Below are 17,409 nucleotides of genomic sequence, written 5' to 3' on the forward strand. Positions count from 1 at the left end.
TAAAATTCTTCCTTTTGTAGCTTCCAAATAAACAATCCTTTGTTTTGAGTCCTCATTCAGATACACCCCACTTTAGGAGCTTCTAGTTTCTCTACTTTTTCCTCCATCACTTTAAGCTCCTCCTCCTCTCATTTTCTTTTTTAGGAAGACCATTTTCTCAGTAAATTGGATCACCATAGGCACCCTGTCATTCAGATTTAAGGGGACCCAAGTTTCAGATGCCAATCCAAAAGCCACACTACATTAAATTTGGAAGGATTACCAAGCTTATTTTATTTCCCCTTCAATTTTAAAAGGATAGTGCGGTGATTAGGTTCTCCCCCCACTCTAGTCCACTGACAAAACAAAGGGGCTCTTTCCATAAGAGATTCTACCATAAGAAAACTATCAATATGTCTTGCAACCATAACACCCCGTGATATTCGGTTCCTCCAAGTGGGCTTAGATTTGATCAAATCCACATCACATAATTTATCATCCATCAGAGTGGCCGAAGTATAAGATAAAGAGTCTACATGGGCACGAGGGCCCCAAATTTCTGAAATGTGAATATAAAAATTCATATCAGCTTCGAACACCAAATTATTTAATTTCATAAAGGAATGGTAGAGATTAACATGTCCTAGAAAGTATTCCTATCATGACATGTGTTATAGCATCATTCAACACTCCTGTAGACCTAATTCTCTTTTATGGCTTCGGGCAGTCCCTTTACCCATGTAGGCTTGACTTTATAATAAAAATATATATATTTCAAATTCCATACGCGACCACATAAAAATGCGTGCATATCCCAAAACACTATACCTGGGTATATATTTTTAAATATGAAAAAATAAAATAAAATGCTATTTTTCAGGCAGGGTTTACGGGTTTTACTGAGAGCCCACCTACAAGAGCCCATGGCCTAACTGAAATAACCAATTTGAGGTGGTATATATACACCCATTGGGTAGGCTTAATTCATAAGAGAAGAGATATATCGACATTATACTTGATTTCCCCTAGATCAAGTCTATTTTTCCAGTGCCTCATGTACTCCCAGTCTCTAGGAAACCATGGTTTCCTTTGTAGAGGTGCTCAACCTCCTTATCTAGAATCTTATTGCACCTATTAGAGAGTTTGTCTTCATGGCTTGTGATGGATATATTCGGAGGAAGGCTTCGGCAACACTTTTGTCCTGGATCAGGTTGTATCTATCCTGTACTTACTGCGGTTAATCAATAAAGAAGCTCATGTCTTGTTCCCGTATATGTTATCTTATGAATGATAGTCTGAATTTTTATATATGATGATATAACATACTCTTATGCATGAACATTGAATTATATATTACGTATATGGTTCTGTGATTGATTTGCAGGTCTGCACATATTGGAGGAAGTAGAGGGTTTGGACCCTACATGAACATCTTCAAATGTAGGACCCTCGAGTATGTCTCTAAGTCAAACCTTGATAATTTTAATGTTTGGAATGCTTGATTGAGTGCTCTTTGTTGATTGTTTTATCTTGCTATGTTGAGGTTTTCAACCCTTTCCTTAGGGAAATTTTCCCACCAATAGAATTGGCAACTCTGATGGGGAATACATAAAGTATTTTATAGAAGTGTTGTTTTCTTTGATCTAGGTTTAGTTTGTTGTTTCTTAGTTTTTTCCAGTATTCTTAAGTATTAAATAATTTGGTAATTTAGCTTGATCTTTAGATCTTGGCTTTCTTTTTATTTTTCCTTAGTTTTCTCTTTATATGCATTTTTTGTTATAGACAATTGCATATATACGACGTTTCTTCCAAAGAAACTTGCGTATACACATGTTGCTTCACATACAGTCATGTATATACGCTAAACTATGTTTTAATAGTCGCATATGGATATGAAAAATGAATTTTTTTCATTTCTTGGTTTTGTTGAGGCTTTGACCAAATTTGTTTATGTTTTCTTAATCTTTATGAAGTTTGGAATCACCTTGATGACTATTTCTATTGATGTCTTTCATCTTGTTGGAGAAATGCTTATGTCAACCTAGGGTTTTCAGTTTTTGAAGATTTTTGTGTTTGAAGTTGGGTTCCAGATCTTCTTTGTAAGGTATCTCGTTGTTCTGTGGCTTTGGAACAAATCTCGATTTCTCTTGAAATTGTTGATAACCCTATCTTTATTTACTTCTCTTGTGACCTAGAAGTTAGCTCTTTTTCTCTCTCTTTCGAAAGGGGTTTGTGATTCTTGGATGAGAGAGATTTCAGTTCTCTAGAGTCTTTTTGATTTTTAGAGTCTTTTATATATTTCTGGCCAAATTCTTGAAGTGTTAAGTCTCTCATTTGCACTAGTCTTTTAATCTTTGTGATCATTTGTGACTAGGTGGATTTGAGTCTTATTCATGCCTTTGGTCTTAAGATCTTTGATTTTCTTCCCTTTCTGAATTTTTAGTTTTTTAAATCTTTAAAAGAAAAAGAAAAACATTTTCTTTGTTGCTTTATTTTCTTTTGTTGCTTGGTTTTTTAGTCTTTTTGGTTTTTAGCAAATGCGTGAATTGTTGTTATAAGGTTAAAAGTCGTTTTTTCTTTGTGCTCTTTATTTTTGGATTTGCTTCTCTTCGTTGTTTGAATTGGCATTTACATTTTTTACCACATTTGTTTACCTTTAAGTCTCTCTTTGAATCTTGCATTTGCATGCTGCTGTGCATTAGGTTAGATGCATTTTTGACATCATTTGGTTATTCTTGGTAGGTTTTGAATGTGTGAGTGCTAAATTGAAAAAGAAAAAGAGTTTTTTCTTTAATAGGTTTATCGTAGAACCATTGTAGAAATCTCTTTCATTAAAGAAAAATAAGTGTTTCATTTTCATGTAGCCTGGGTTTTCTATTGATTTCTTTTGCGTCAAAACATCATCAGTTGCACTTCCGTTTCCCTTGTCTTAAAAAACAACCAACTGAAATGAGCACTTAAATTAAAATGAACTAGATTTTTTCCTTTTGTCATAGCAACATCAACTACTCTAGGAAATTTTAGGGCCTTGGAATAGGTGTGTGGAGAGTAAAATCTCCAAGACCACTTAAACTGAAAAATATAGAAGTTTATTAACGAGTGGAAATCCAATGTCGTTAAGTTGTCCGGGAAAGACCCTCTAACATAGGAGTCAAGCATGAGGACGTGTGAAGATATGGAAAGAGAGATACCCCCTCTCCTACTTATTGGATCGTGCACCCATGAATCTTTTGCCCAACTTCTAACCATGAGCTAGTGACCTTAGTTTCCTTTCCTAGGGACCACACATGTGATAGTGGGGGGGGATGCTTGTGGTACTTGAGGCAGACATTGTATCACTTTCATAGTACTTCTAGAGGGTTCCCTTGAAAAGCTTGGGTACATGCATTGATAAAGGCTATTGTCTGGAGGTCAGCGTAACTTCTTCTGATACCTTCCATGGTAGGCTTGGCACCTCATAATCCCAAACTACCTTCGGGAGGTCCTTTTCTTCACTTCCTTGTATTCCTGTGTCCAATCCTAATCACTCGGAGCGGAAATACTTGGAAGTTGTTTGCTTAGTTATATATTTAGGAATTTTTTAGAGAGTGCTCTATGCTCCTAGCTTGCCTTAGGTGATTTGAGTCTTTAATTTTTCTTTATAAATAAATGTGGCTAATCGACTAGTTTGTCAGTTTAGAAGGCTTCATGGGATTTAACATGTGAGTGTCGAGCCTTCACCAAGAAGACGTAGGAAAAATTTTGTTGGTTCTTTTGAAATAATACAAGATTATGCAACAGAGACAAATCCTTCAATGAGTGCTCTTATTTCATAGGGAGAACCTAGTTTAGTCCATAATTCAAGTGGAAATGCTCCAATTCTTGCTAGAGTACTCTTCTAATCGGAAGACAAAGTAGAAATTGAAGATGTTTTAGAGTCCCTTGTGACTCCTACAAAACCTATTCCTTCTCATCTTCCATACGTTTTATAATACGTGGGTACTCTAACTCATAGACTGACTAGACCTATTCAGTTCCTTATTTTTTCTTAGAGGCCAATGTTAGTGGCACAAGTGTGGCTACCGATATGACTAGTTTTTATACTCCTTCTTCAACTATAGGAGGAGGTACTATTTATATATCTACTATTACACCTAGCATGGTAGTTGTTGGCTCTACCTCCATCTTAAGTTTGAGTGGGGGCACCCAACCTTTTGCTCCTTTCACTGGTGCTTATCCTTTTGGAATGTCGTCTAGTGGGATTCCCTTAGTTTCATCAACTTTACCCTCTACTGCTTCTGTATCTATGACTTTAATGGCTAGTGGTTCAACATGTTTACAAGGTTTTGCATTTGGAAGTGGACATGTTCTCCCTTCCAATCCATCCTTGAATGTAGGATCAATGCGTTTCTCTGGCTATGCTCAAAATATTAATCATTTTCAAGGGAGCTAGGGCTTGGTATATCCTTCTGTTAGTGTTTTTGGGTCTAGGAATCCCTCTCATTTATTTTTTTAGCAAGGGAGTATGCCCTTCCCTACTGTTAGCACTTTGTAGGTTTTTCCTCATTTCGCTAGTGCTTGAAACCCTTACCAAGGGCTCTCCCCTTCGTATAATGTTCTTCCTGGAGGAAATTTTCCTATGACTAGTAATGATGTAGTAGGAGGTGGATACCCTCTGTATACCCTTGGACTTCAAGTTTTTCCTTATAGTTTAGTTTCTTCTACGAGTTATCCTTGGCAGTCTCATGCCTCTCAAAATCCAGGATACTATTTTTCAAATGTTGGGAATTCCACTCTCGAAGCTTGGAATTTTGTAGTCTCTCCTTGCTTACCATTCCCGATAACTCTTAGTTTGCCAGATATTTCAAAATTTACTAATGATCTGATCCGATACAATTCTGCTTGGCCCTCGGTCCCTACCAAAATTCCATTTGATATACCAAAATTTGAAGGGAACTCTAGTGAGGATCTAGCTGACCATGTAACCACTTTCCACTTATGGTGCTCACAAAACTCCTTGATTGATGATTCAATTAGGTTGAGACTATTTCAATGAACCTTAACTGGAAATGTAGAGAAATGTTATATCAAATTAAAGGGTGGGTCATTTTCTACGTTTGGTGATTTGGATACAATGTTTCTCAACCACTTTCAGTTGCCTATCCGTTATGACGACAAAACTGAACTTTTGGCCAATTTTGAGAGGGACAAGGCCACCCATGTTTCTAACCACATTCAAGAGTGGTGTAGAAAGAAGAGATTGATCAAGGATTATATACCTGATGAATTTCTTCTCGAGTGGTTTTTGAAATTATTACAACCTGAGATATATAAGGATGTGTCACTTTCAGGAGTGTTCACAGAAGAACATGCTATCTTTAGAGCCCATAAATTAGAGCTTATTTATTCCCAGTTTGGAGTCTTCTATAAGATATTTCCTGATTCTCCTAATTATAAAATTGATCTCGCCAAACCGAAACAAGGCCCCCATGCCGACAAATTTTAGGATCAATTAATACTAATATGACTAGTTTGTTAAATCAATTACAACAATTGTCATTGCAATATGCTTTTGTGATGTAGAATATGCCATCAATGTCTCCTCCTTCTCAACCTTTAGTTTTTAATCTTGTTCAATCCTCAAATCCAAAGGAAATCAACAATTCGATGGGAAGAAGAAAGGATGTTGGAAAAATAAAGATAAGGGAAGGAGAATGTGAATATACCTCGTGAAGACACCAGTAAGGGAAAGAAGGAGTCTAAAAATAATGTTAAATGCCCATGCAAGTTATGTAGTGGGGATAATATTAATCATATTTTCCCCAATATTCAAGATGATTAGCGCTTCTTAGCTCATCAATGTTCTTCTAGTTCCCATGCTATGCTTACTAACAATTTTTCCCAAGGGAAACAATTACTTGCTGGTGCAAATGCTAATACTGGAGCCCCTACGGGAGGTAACCAAAAAGGGGAATCCACATAGAATGTGTATATGGTTAAGAATCATGTTGATATTTAAATTATAACTCATGATTACGGAGAGCCAAAATCTTCTAAGGGTAAAACTGCTTTTGATACTCAAGAACCTCTTCGTATAGACATGCCCGCAGTTGAATCTATACCTCAGATGTTGAAAGGCTCCTCAAAATAATCGACATATAATCCAAACACTAGGGTTGCTCAGAACTATTCCATTGTTAAAGATTTATTAGAGCCCCTGTGTTATGTCAGTGTGAGAGGTACTCCAGTCATGTCCTACGCAAAGGAGTGCTTTTCTCACTCTGATCAGAGAAGTTGACATGAAAAAATATTTGGTGATTACATTTGATATGTCAAATGTTAAAAAGAGACTCCCTCATCATATGAATTTTCAAATTAAATCTATGTATCATAATAAGACCATATCTAAAACCATAGTTGACGAAGGGGCTTACACATGTGTTATGCCTTTGTCATGTTGGAAATCTATCAGATCCCCGGAAACTATTCCATCTCCTACTCTTTTAACCACATTTGATGGTCATTCTCATAGGCCTTATGGTTCTGTCCACCGTCCCTATTTTTGTATGGGGCATGGTTGTTAATGTGGAAGTAGAGATAGTCAATGCTAATCTTGATTATAATCTTTTTTTGGGCAGGAAATGGGTTTATGTGATAGATGCCATAGTCTCATATTTGTTTCGTATCCTATGTTTTCGTCATGAAGGGAGAATTGTTATGATAAATCAGTTAGCTTATTCTCCCAATGACCCAAACAAATCTATTGACTCCACTATCCCCTTGGTGAAGAATACCAAGCAACCTATTGAGAATTTAGGAGTTGGAATGTATTCCTCATTGGGGGTATTTTTGATCTTCCACCTCCTGTTGCTTACATCAATGCCATCTCATACTCTAGGGCGGTCCCTCGAGAGTGTTCATTTAGAACTCATTATTTTTTGGATCCTTGGACCTTGCCCCATCCTATAGGCACATTAGAATAAGGGCAAGTGGGTAGAATGGTTTATTCTATATCTGTAGTAGAAATCACATATCAATCCATTATTAATTCTATAGATTCTGATCCCATCCTTGTTTCATCAGAGAATTTGGATGATGATGTGGCACCAGTCTAGAAAATTGGTTCCACTTTGTCTATGAATTGCCTTGATACTTTTACCATCTGAGGAGGCAATTCTAGAAGCAATGAATGGTGTAGAGAGACCATGGGATGATTTTCATCATCGGTTCTATTTTATCCCTGACTTGCATAAAGTTGAATCAAGTTTGTCTAGTCCTCTTTCTCATGGAAATGTTCACAAAATTTTAAACCCTTTGGATTCAACAAATATCTTTGCCGAAGGTAATATGGCTAAAATTTCAGAAAATATTCTGGTGAACATTTCCAAGAATCCAAACATTATTGAAAATATCTTCATCAAAGTTGATTGTTCCCTTGAAGAGATTAAAATTTACACCGATCTCTTTAAATAATTTAGAGATGTATTCACTTGGTATTATGAGGAAATGCCTAGGATTGATCCTAGTATAGTTCAACATGAGTTCAAGACTTACAAAAATGCAAATCCTATGTGTTAAAAGATTTGGTTGGTCAACCCTAAGAAAGCTATGACTATCAAGGAAGAAGTAGAGAAATTTCTTAAAGCAGGTTTCATATAACTTTTTCCTCTTATTGAATGGGTTTCGAATCTAGTCCCTGTGAAAAAAACATGGAACAATCTGTGTATGCATCGATTTCATGGATTTAAATAAAGTTTGTCTAAAAGAAAATTTCCCCACTCCATTTATAGATCAGATTATTGATGAATGTGTTGGAAATGAAAATATTTCCTTCATGGGCAGATTTTATGGGTATAGTCAAATAAAAATTTGTCCTGAAGATCAACATAAGACAACATTTATTTAGCCATGGGGTACATTTTCATATAGGAAAATGCCTTTTGGCCTTAAAAATGTTGGAGCTACCTTTCAACGGGCTATGTCATATGCTTTCCATGACATTAAACACATAATCAAAGCTTATTTGGATGATTTAGCTTCTCATTCTCGTAAGAGAATGGAACATCCAAACCATCTTAGTTTAATTTTTGAAATATGTTGTTATTATAAAATCCAGTTGAACCCTAATAAGTGTGTTTTTGCTGTTACATCTGGTTGGTTATAGGGATTCATCCTTTCTAATGAATGGATTCAGGTCGATCCTTTCAAGGTTGAGGCAATAATTTAGTTTCCTCCCTCGTATAACATTCGTTAACTTCAAAGTCTCCAAGGAAACACCATTTTTTAAAGGACGTTTATCATGAACTACGTTGAGATCACAAAATATTTTATGCATTTACTTATTAAATAAGTTCCATTTGTTTAGGATGAATTTAATCAATCCTCATTCGATGATTTGAAAAATGCATTGACCTCTGCTCCCCTTTTGAGTCAACCTGATTATAGCAGATATTTCCTTTTGTACCTCGCGATGACATAATCAACCATCGGTATGGTTTTGGTTCAGGAGTATGATGCCCTTGGAGAACATGCGATTTATTATCTAAGTCATGGCTTAGCTGGTCCTAAACTATGGTATTCCCACATTGCGAAATTGGCTTTAGCAATAGTTGATGTTGTTTAGTGACTTTGTCATTACATTTTCTGAGAAAAGCCTTTGTACTAGCTGACGCCAATCCATTTCAATTTGTCCTAAGTAGGCGAGTGATTGGGGGAAAATACAACAAATGGATTGTTATTTTACAAGAGTTTGATCTAGAATTCATGTCAGCCAAATCAAAGAAGTCTTTGGTTTTCACAAAATTAATTTCAGAATTTCCTTGTGAAGGAGATGATACTTATGAAGAATCATTTCCAAATGAACATATTTTTTTGATCTCTCACAAGATCCTCAGTACAAAGACATCATTGTATATCTCTAGACTTTGAAGTTTACTTGTTCTTTTTCTAAGGACGAATGCCGAAAATTACGTCACCTTGCTAAGAGTTATATGATCATTGGTGATACTTTATATCATCGCATTGTTGATTCAATCCTTACACGTTGTTTGAAATTTGAAGAAGATGAGTGGATTTTAAATGACCACCACAGTGGAGCTTATGGAGGTCATTTGTCTGGGCTTGCAAAAACTCAGAAGATCTTGTGTGTAGGGTATTTTTGGCCTTTGATTTTCAAAAGATTGTATTGAAGTGATAAAAAATTGCCATCCTTGTGAAATCTGTACTTGAAAAATGCGCACTCATCTAGCTCCTCTTTTTCCTGTCATCACTGTCAATACATTTAATAAGTGGGGAATTGATTTTACAACTTGTCACCTGACTTTTTTTTTTTTCAATGTGGTTCACGGGCACTCAATGAGTGGCCGCTACGTCCACGTAGAGAAGCGGGGCAGTTCCACCCGAAGGGATCTGCCGGTCGGCCATATCAGGCCTAACCCCGAGGGCGTCGAGGAGATTTGACCCCGTGACCTCCCAACTAGGAAAGTGCTTAGCAACGGGAACTCGACCATTTGAGCTATGCCTTGGGGCTACTTGTCACCTGACTTTGGCTAAGGGACACAAGTACATTATCATAGGAATAGACTACTTTACAAAGTGGGTTGAAGATATGCCCACTTTTAATAACGATGGTGAGACATCAACTCTTTTCCTTTCTAATCAAGTAATCTCACATTTCAGTATCCCCAAAGAGATTGCCACTGACCATGGTAGTCACTTTAAAAACAAGATGATGTCTGAATTGGATTTGAAACTGGGATTTCAGCAGGAGCATTTGTCTCCTTATTATACTTAAGCTAATGGAAAAATTGAAGTCATTAATAAATCCCTTAAGAATATCTTGCAAAGGAAGATTAATCAAACTAAGTCCAATTGGCACACCATGCTTTATCTTGCGTTATGGGCATATCGAATATCTATTGAGAATACCATGGGTTCTCTCCTTTTTAGTTTGTTTATGGTTTGGACTCGATCTTTCTTATAGAATGTGAGATTTTGCCTGTCAAGTTGGCAGTCCAACTTCTTTGAGACACCTCAAGTCTAGAAGAGAGCATTTTTCATTTGGAACATCTTGATGAGAAACATTGGTATGCTGCCACAATGAACAAGGCAAATAAGAAAAGAGTCAAAGCTCAATATGATAAGTCCGTGTGACCTAGGGTTTTCTCTGAAGGTGACCTTGTCTTGGTTTATGACCAAGATAAAGACACCTTGGGGGCAAGAAAATTCAAACCTATGTGGTATGGTCCTTTCATTGTTAAAAGGGTATTGAAGAAGGGTGCTTATGAGTTGGTTGATTTTGAAGGGAATGTGTTGTCGGAGCCCAGAAATGGGATTTATCTCAAGAAGTATTATGCTTAGGCTCTTTCCTGAGAATTTGTTTTGTTTTGTAAATATTGTACATAGTTTTATTTTATGCCTATGAGTTTCATGGTGACGATGGTGTTTTCAATCTGCTTTGGAAGGTTTTGATGGGTGATTCAGTGTACTTAGGATTCACAGACGGTGCCAGTAGAGACACCAAGAATTTAGCTTCCATCTCTTGGGTAATAAATTATCCATCTAGTTAGTTGTTGGTTGTAAGAGGCATATGTATTGGTCTTGCTTCTAATAATATGGCTAAATACAATGCCATTATTAAATTACTTTCTAAACCAATATGTTATGGTATTGAATCATTAGTGATGCACTTTGACTCACAACTAGTTGTGTCTCAGTTAAATAATATTTATCGTGTGAGGGATCCTTCATTACATTGTTAATTTATGAGAGTGATATTATTACAAAGATCATTTAATATTATTACTTTCATTCACATTCCATGATCATATAATTCATTTGTTGATTATATATCTAACCAAGCATTGGATTGGCATATCAATCATTCATCATATTAAATAAAAAACATCAAATAATCATCTATATATATGATCAAGTCATCTTGAAATATCTGTATATATAGATAGATAAGTGTCAAAATATTACAAAATGTGGACAAATGTCCTACAAAAATTAGGGGTCAAGCTTGATCATAGGTGGGGATCCAAGTGGAATAGGTGGGTGGCCACCAATATCCACCTAGATCATTTATAATATGAAAAAGACAAAAAAATTAAATATTCCAAAAAAAGAGTGGGAACAGGACAATTTCTTCATCATTTGGTGGCAACAAGTGTCAATCATGTCGCCCTTGAACAAAGCACTAAAAATAAGTCTTTCCTCCATTGGAATGGGACTTTGTTTGACTTTAGGAAAGCCAAAGCCTTGTTCTTGAGTCATTCCTCCACCAATTGGTTAACTCTTCATATTGTATGGAGAGTTTGTTGATGCCTCCTACATCACAAACTTATACAAAGTTATTTTATACTACCATAAAGTCACATCAAGTCATGATTTTGTTCAAGGGAAGTCAACTTGTTATCGGCCATTCTATGGTGTCCCTTGAATAATTTATGTCGGCCATACCCGATTTGTCAAGTTATTCTTAGTATCACATCAATGACTTGCTCCTTTACATGTGCCAGTTAAGAAGATCCTCATTGAATTCTTGTTGGCAGGTCTACTCTTATCAACTTCGACACATTTATTTGAGAGTAGAATTAGAGTTTCACCCTGGCCCTATTTACATCATTGATAGGTGACCTTGTTCTCAACATCAAACAATATTATGGGTCTTTGACTAAGTGGTTTCCCTTGTGTTTGACGTTAGCATACATTATCAAACATTGGGATTTGTGCAGTACCTTGGTTTCCATTTGACCCTATTGATGGATTCATCGCCTCTATATCAGCTTTCATTATTGGTTGGTTCAGAGGATTTCTTTCGTGTGTTAGCCACATTTTTGCACATTGGAAATGTACTTCATAATGGTTACTTCATCTTTATTCATCCAAGTTCTTCCAAATAATAGGCCTGCAGGTTATGCTCACGCTGGTTGATGTGGGATGCCTTAATACCTTCTTTCCAGCAAATCTTTTCCCATCGAATCCAACTCATTGCTCTGGGAACAAGGTATATAGTCCTTTTTTAAGTACCTTGTAGTCATTAATGGCAGACTCCTTCACTATTAACAATTAGAATACATCAATGTTTCCTGATTGGTAGATTCTTTCAAGTGTTCAACTTCAACACATCTATTCACACTTGTTAGATTGTATTGGGGTACCTTGAAACTCATTATCATTATTGGTGAGTTGTCTCACATTTGTTAACGGTATACATCAATGACCAACAATCGAATGATTTCTCACATGGTCGATTTCAACTTATTTATTCCCATGGTGTAGAAATGTACCGTCTGCGGTAGGTGAAGATCTCGAGTTGTGTCGGCATCTTGGTTCACTTGACAACTCAAATTTTTTGCTAGTGACACCTCTCAACTCTATATGTTGCATACTTTCTCAGCAACATCTTATATGTTGGCACCCAAGTTTATGCAGTACCATTATTCCACCTATATGACTTGGTGATTTTATGAGGATCAATTATGCAACATCATTGTTCAAACATTTTTCTATGTGATATTGAGATATAGCTCCATTGTGTTCTTTCACGTCTATGATATGACAATCCACTATGTATTCTTCAGTTCATTTTGTACACTTATGTATACATTTTGGATCTGCATTATACTTTATCAACATACATGCTTTACTACTTCTGAGCATGGGTATGCCTGCGTTAGACATGATTTTTCTTTCTGACTCCTTCAACATGTATTTGATAGGGTGGAATCTAGTGACCTCCTCCCAGGTTTTCTAATGACTCCTATCTCTATACTTAATATATTTCGGCCATTTCCCTCTGACCTCATATATTAGGGGGCATTTTTTATATCATCATTCAACACTCTTGTATACCTGATGCTCTTTTATGGCCCTAGGCAGTCCCTTTACCCATGCAAACTTACTTTATACTAAAAATCTATATTTCAAATTCCATGCATGACTCAACCCACAAAAAAACACATACATACATAGGTCCTAGAACACTATACCCATGTATACATTTTTAAATATGAAAAAATAAAATAAATTGCTACTTTTCAGGCGGGGTTTATGGGTTTCACTGAGATCCCACCTATAGGACCACGTGACCTAATTGAAATAACCAATTTGAGGTGATATATATACAACCCTTGGGTAGGTCTAATTCATAATAGAAGAGAGGTCTCGACATTATACTCGATTCCCCTACATCAAGTCTTCTTTTCTCGTGCCTCTTGTACTCCCAGTCTCCAGGAAACCCTAGTTTCCTTTGTAGAGATGCTCAACCTCCTTATCTAGCATCTTCTTGCACCTATTAGAGAGGTTTTCTTCATGAATTGGGCTGGATGCGTCCAGAGGAAGGCTTCGTAAATGCCTTTGGCTTGGATCAGTTTGTATCTATCCTATACTTACTATTGCAAATCAATAAAAAATATCGTGTCTTTTTCCTGGTATATGTTTTCATCTTATGAATGATATTTTGAATTGTTATATATGATGATCTAACTTATTCTTATGCATCCATGTTGAATTACATATTAGGTATATGCTTATGTGATTGATTTGCAGGTTTTCACATCTTGGAGGAAGCAGAGGGTTTGGACCCTACAAGAACATCTTCAAACATAGGACCTCCGGTATGTCTCTAAGTCCAACTTTGATAATTTGAATGTTTGGTATGCTTGATTGAGTGCTCTTTTTTATTGTTTTATCTTGCTCTTTTGAGGTTTTCAACCCTTTCCTTAGGGAAATTTTCCTACCAACAACATGGTCAGTAAATATTGAGAACCTTAAGATCCTTCCCTAGATCCATAAAGAAAATGGCAACCCCAAAAAACATCTCACCTCACCAGGAGATGATAAGTTTAATATTTTTTTATTAAATCCAACTGTTAATCCCCAATTCTACCGTCAGTATTAGAAGCTATGGAATTACAACTAGGAAATAAAGACTCCAACATCCCAACAACCTTGTCCCCCCTCTCCCAATGTCTCTTACAGAAACATAATATCTGGATATTAGAAAAACTAGTCGTTTCAAAGCTAATTTCTTGGATGGGCTAGCTAAACCCTTATAGTCAAAGGAGAGAAAAATAATTTAGGGATTGAGACAGGGGATCATGGTGCTCTAAGAACACCATCAACAAAATTATGTCTACCTGCAACAATATCCAGACTTTCCTTGAAATTAGATTTAGAAACATGCGATTTCTTGCCCCTTTGTCGCTCACTAGGTTGAACTAGGGAAGAGGGCCCTAGACCTACCACATAGGAGATGGTATCCCATTTATGAATGGATGATCAAACACTATATCTAGGGTTGGTATTAGAGAATGAATCCATAGCGATGGAAGGAATAAACAAGGCAGAGGGTCCATCAGGGCCAAGAGGGGGGATAAGACATAAAACCAGAACCAAGGAAGGCATATCATGCGTACAAGATAATGAGGGAGACGATGAACCCATATTCATGCTAAGAGAACAAAAAAAACTAATTAAACATGACACAGGTCCAGGAGACGAAGAGTTAATACTTGATGATAAAGAACCCGATGTGGAGGGAGGATCAAATTTACATCTTGCATACCAGGTTCAAATGATTCCTTAATCACTACATCACCATCCTCATCCGTTTGCATAGGAACCAAAGAGCTACTTTCCTACACCTATGCCTTAATATCCTCATTATGAAAATAATTTACCATCATTTTAACCTTATCAGAATCTCCATAAGAGGATGACCATATCTCCTTCTTTCTCATAAAAGGAAGAGGGAAATTCTTCAAGATGCGTCCATATTTGTGACACCTATGGAATTTGAAGGGAATAGTCCACCTATTTTCTGTGCTCATAACCTTTGTAGAAAATCTTTAATTCTACAAAAACTTTATCACGAGGATCCAAATTCACCAAAACCCTTGCTATTTCCATGTTTCCATTGGTCTCAAACAACATGTTGACCTCCAGAAGGGATCCCAACTTATTCCCAATAACTTTGAAGACATCCTTAGACCATAATTGTGGTGGTAGACCTGGGTGCCTAACCCATATAGGAGCGACCTCCCATATTTCACAACAACCATCAAATAGTGGATTCCATCACTATAGCATAATTACATGGAGTCTACATGCCATGTTTTTCCTATAGCTCAATTTCCAACTAGCCACTTCTACTAAATTAAACTTATGCATGAACCAACCTTGCATAAGGGTACTGACCTTAGGGAGATCCTTTAGTGAATTCCCTATTCCTTTACAACCTAGTTACATATTAAAAGTCTCTTCCCCTTTCCTACCCTGCCAGAACTTTTCACCATTTCCATCACTTCCCGCAACCTAACACCCTCCCCCACCACTGAATTATGATCTTCGATTTTAATTCTATGGAATTTACCAATTTCCCTATTTTTACCAATTCGTTAATGCCCAACTGAGCCCTCCAAAATCCCTAGGTTTTTCAGCGACAAAGATTTACCAATTTTAATTCCCTCTAGGTTCAATCCTTTCCACAGTCAAAACTTGTTGACTATTGATAAGTCCCCTTATAAGATTCTCCCTTGACCCTTGAGATGTACTATTATGCGATACAGGGTTCAGTATGTTCACAAGTACTCATTCAAAACCTCCACTAAAATAACCCAGAGAGAAGACCTTCTGCCTCTAGAAAATTGATATCTCCCCATTTCACTTCCACCTCTGCCTGTAACAACTCACGGCTTTGTGTTGCATCAAAAGGGTTTCTATAGTTCTGTGTGTTCGAGAATTCAACATGTGACTGAACTAGGGTTTCATCCCCCAGTTTTTTTGGAGGCCCATTTACTGGGGTAAATACTAACCTTATTGAGCGAGGTTCCCTTGACAGATGTCCACATATCCTTTTGACATGACCATCTCTTGAGGCTAAATTTTAGGAATGTTTCCCCCCTCAATAGCTCTAGCTATTGCTCAATATTCCACCTCATCCCTCCAATGTGGCATATTAACCAAATAGACTGGAAATCGTTGGAGTCATATCCATATTCAACAACTTCTTCCTTCTCACCACTTCCCTCCTCCAATTTTCCAATAGTCGCTAGGGTTTTATGACCTAAAAACCACACCCCTTTCCCTACTTGTGGTCCGTCATCCGTTATTTCGAATATTTTACTCCAAAAATTAGACAGTATACCAATAACTCCTCACTGCGACCCAAAGGCTAACCTTTGTAACCACATATCCTATTTCATAGCTACAAACCCATCTCCGTAGCCATAGACCCGTCTCCGTAGCTGTAGAACCCTCCCAAAAGGCCTCATTCCTATCTCTTCACACCCACATGATTTTAATTAGAGATTACTTATTAAAAATAGAAATATTTATTGAAACAATAATTATGTTAATTTTAATGTTCATTTAGGTTGAAAAAATTAAAAGCTCGACAATCATTTCGAGATTTATTTTAGTTGTTGAAATGAGAGGGTTAAGGAGGTCATTTTAACAATTAATGGGGATATTAGTTTTGTTATAATTATTATTAATTACAAAATATATTTTAATTTTACAAAGATTATAAATTATTTTTAATTTGTTAAGAGCCCATGTTCTTTAGAAATAAGTAAATAAGTAAAATCTTTAAGAGTGAAAATCTATTTTTATAAATTACTAATAAATTTTGTTAATTTTTAAATCAATATATTTTATTTATCCATTTGACTTGGTCCTAAACACCTTCTTTGAATTTATTTTAATTTTGTAAAAAAATAAATATAATTGATATTTTTCATTATTAGTTTAAATTGTGTTTTTAATTTTTTTTTTTTGAATTATCTAAAACAAAAGTTTTATTATTATCAATATAATTTCTCTTTTCCTTTATCCTTTATTTACTTAATTATTTAAATCAAAGTATTTGATTATTTAATTAAATAAAAAATCTATTTTATCCCACCCTTAGATAAGACCCTTAACCACTCTTTTGAAAAATTTCATAACTTTCCCTAATGACTATTTAATTTCTTTTCTATTTAAGGTTAGCCAACACTCACATGTTATAATTCAAGAGTGAGGAGGTCCTTTTAATGATAAAGGGGATATTGGTTTTGTTACAATTTCTATTAATTAACACATGCAAACACATATCAAATCCTAGAGGAACTAGTAAACCTTTGGGGTTCTACAACCTATCCTCCTCTCTATAAACTAAGTCACAACTAAGGGGATTTGAACCTTGGATCTCTCAATTTTCACAAATTTCACCTTACTTCTAGCACTAATTGAGCTGTCTCCCCGAGACATAAAAAAATATATTTTAATTTTATAGAAACATTTCAAATTATTTAATTTCTTTTCTATTTAAGGTTAGCCGGCACTCACATGTTATCATTCAAGGGTGAGGAGGTCTTTTTAATGATAAAGGGGATATTGGTTTTGTTATAATTGCTATTATTTAACACACACACACACACACATATCGTATCCTAGAGGAAC

Source organism: Pinus tabuliformis, chromosome 6 (assembly GCF_031772625.1).
Source record: "Pinus tabuliformis cultivar Carrire ecotype Pingquan chromosome 6, CPIR1, whole genome shotgun sequence".
NCBI lineage: Eukaryota > Viridiplantae > Streptophyta > Pinopsida > Pinales > Pinaceae > Pinus > Pinus tabuliformis.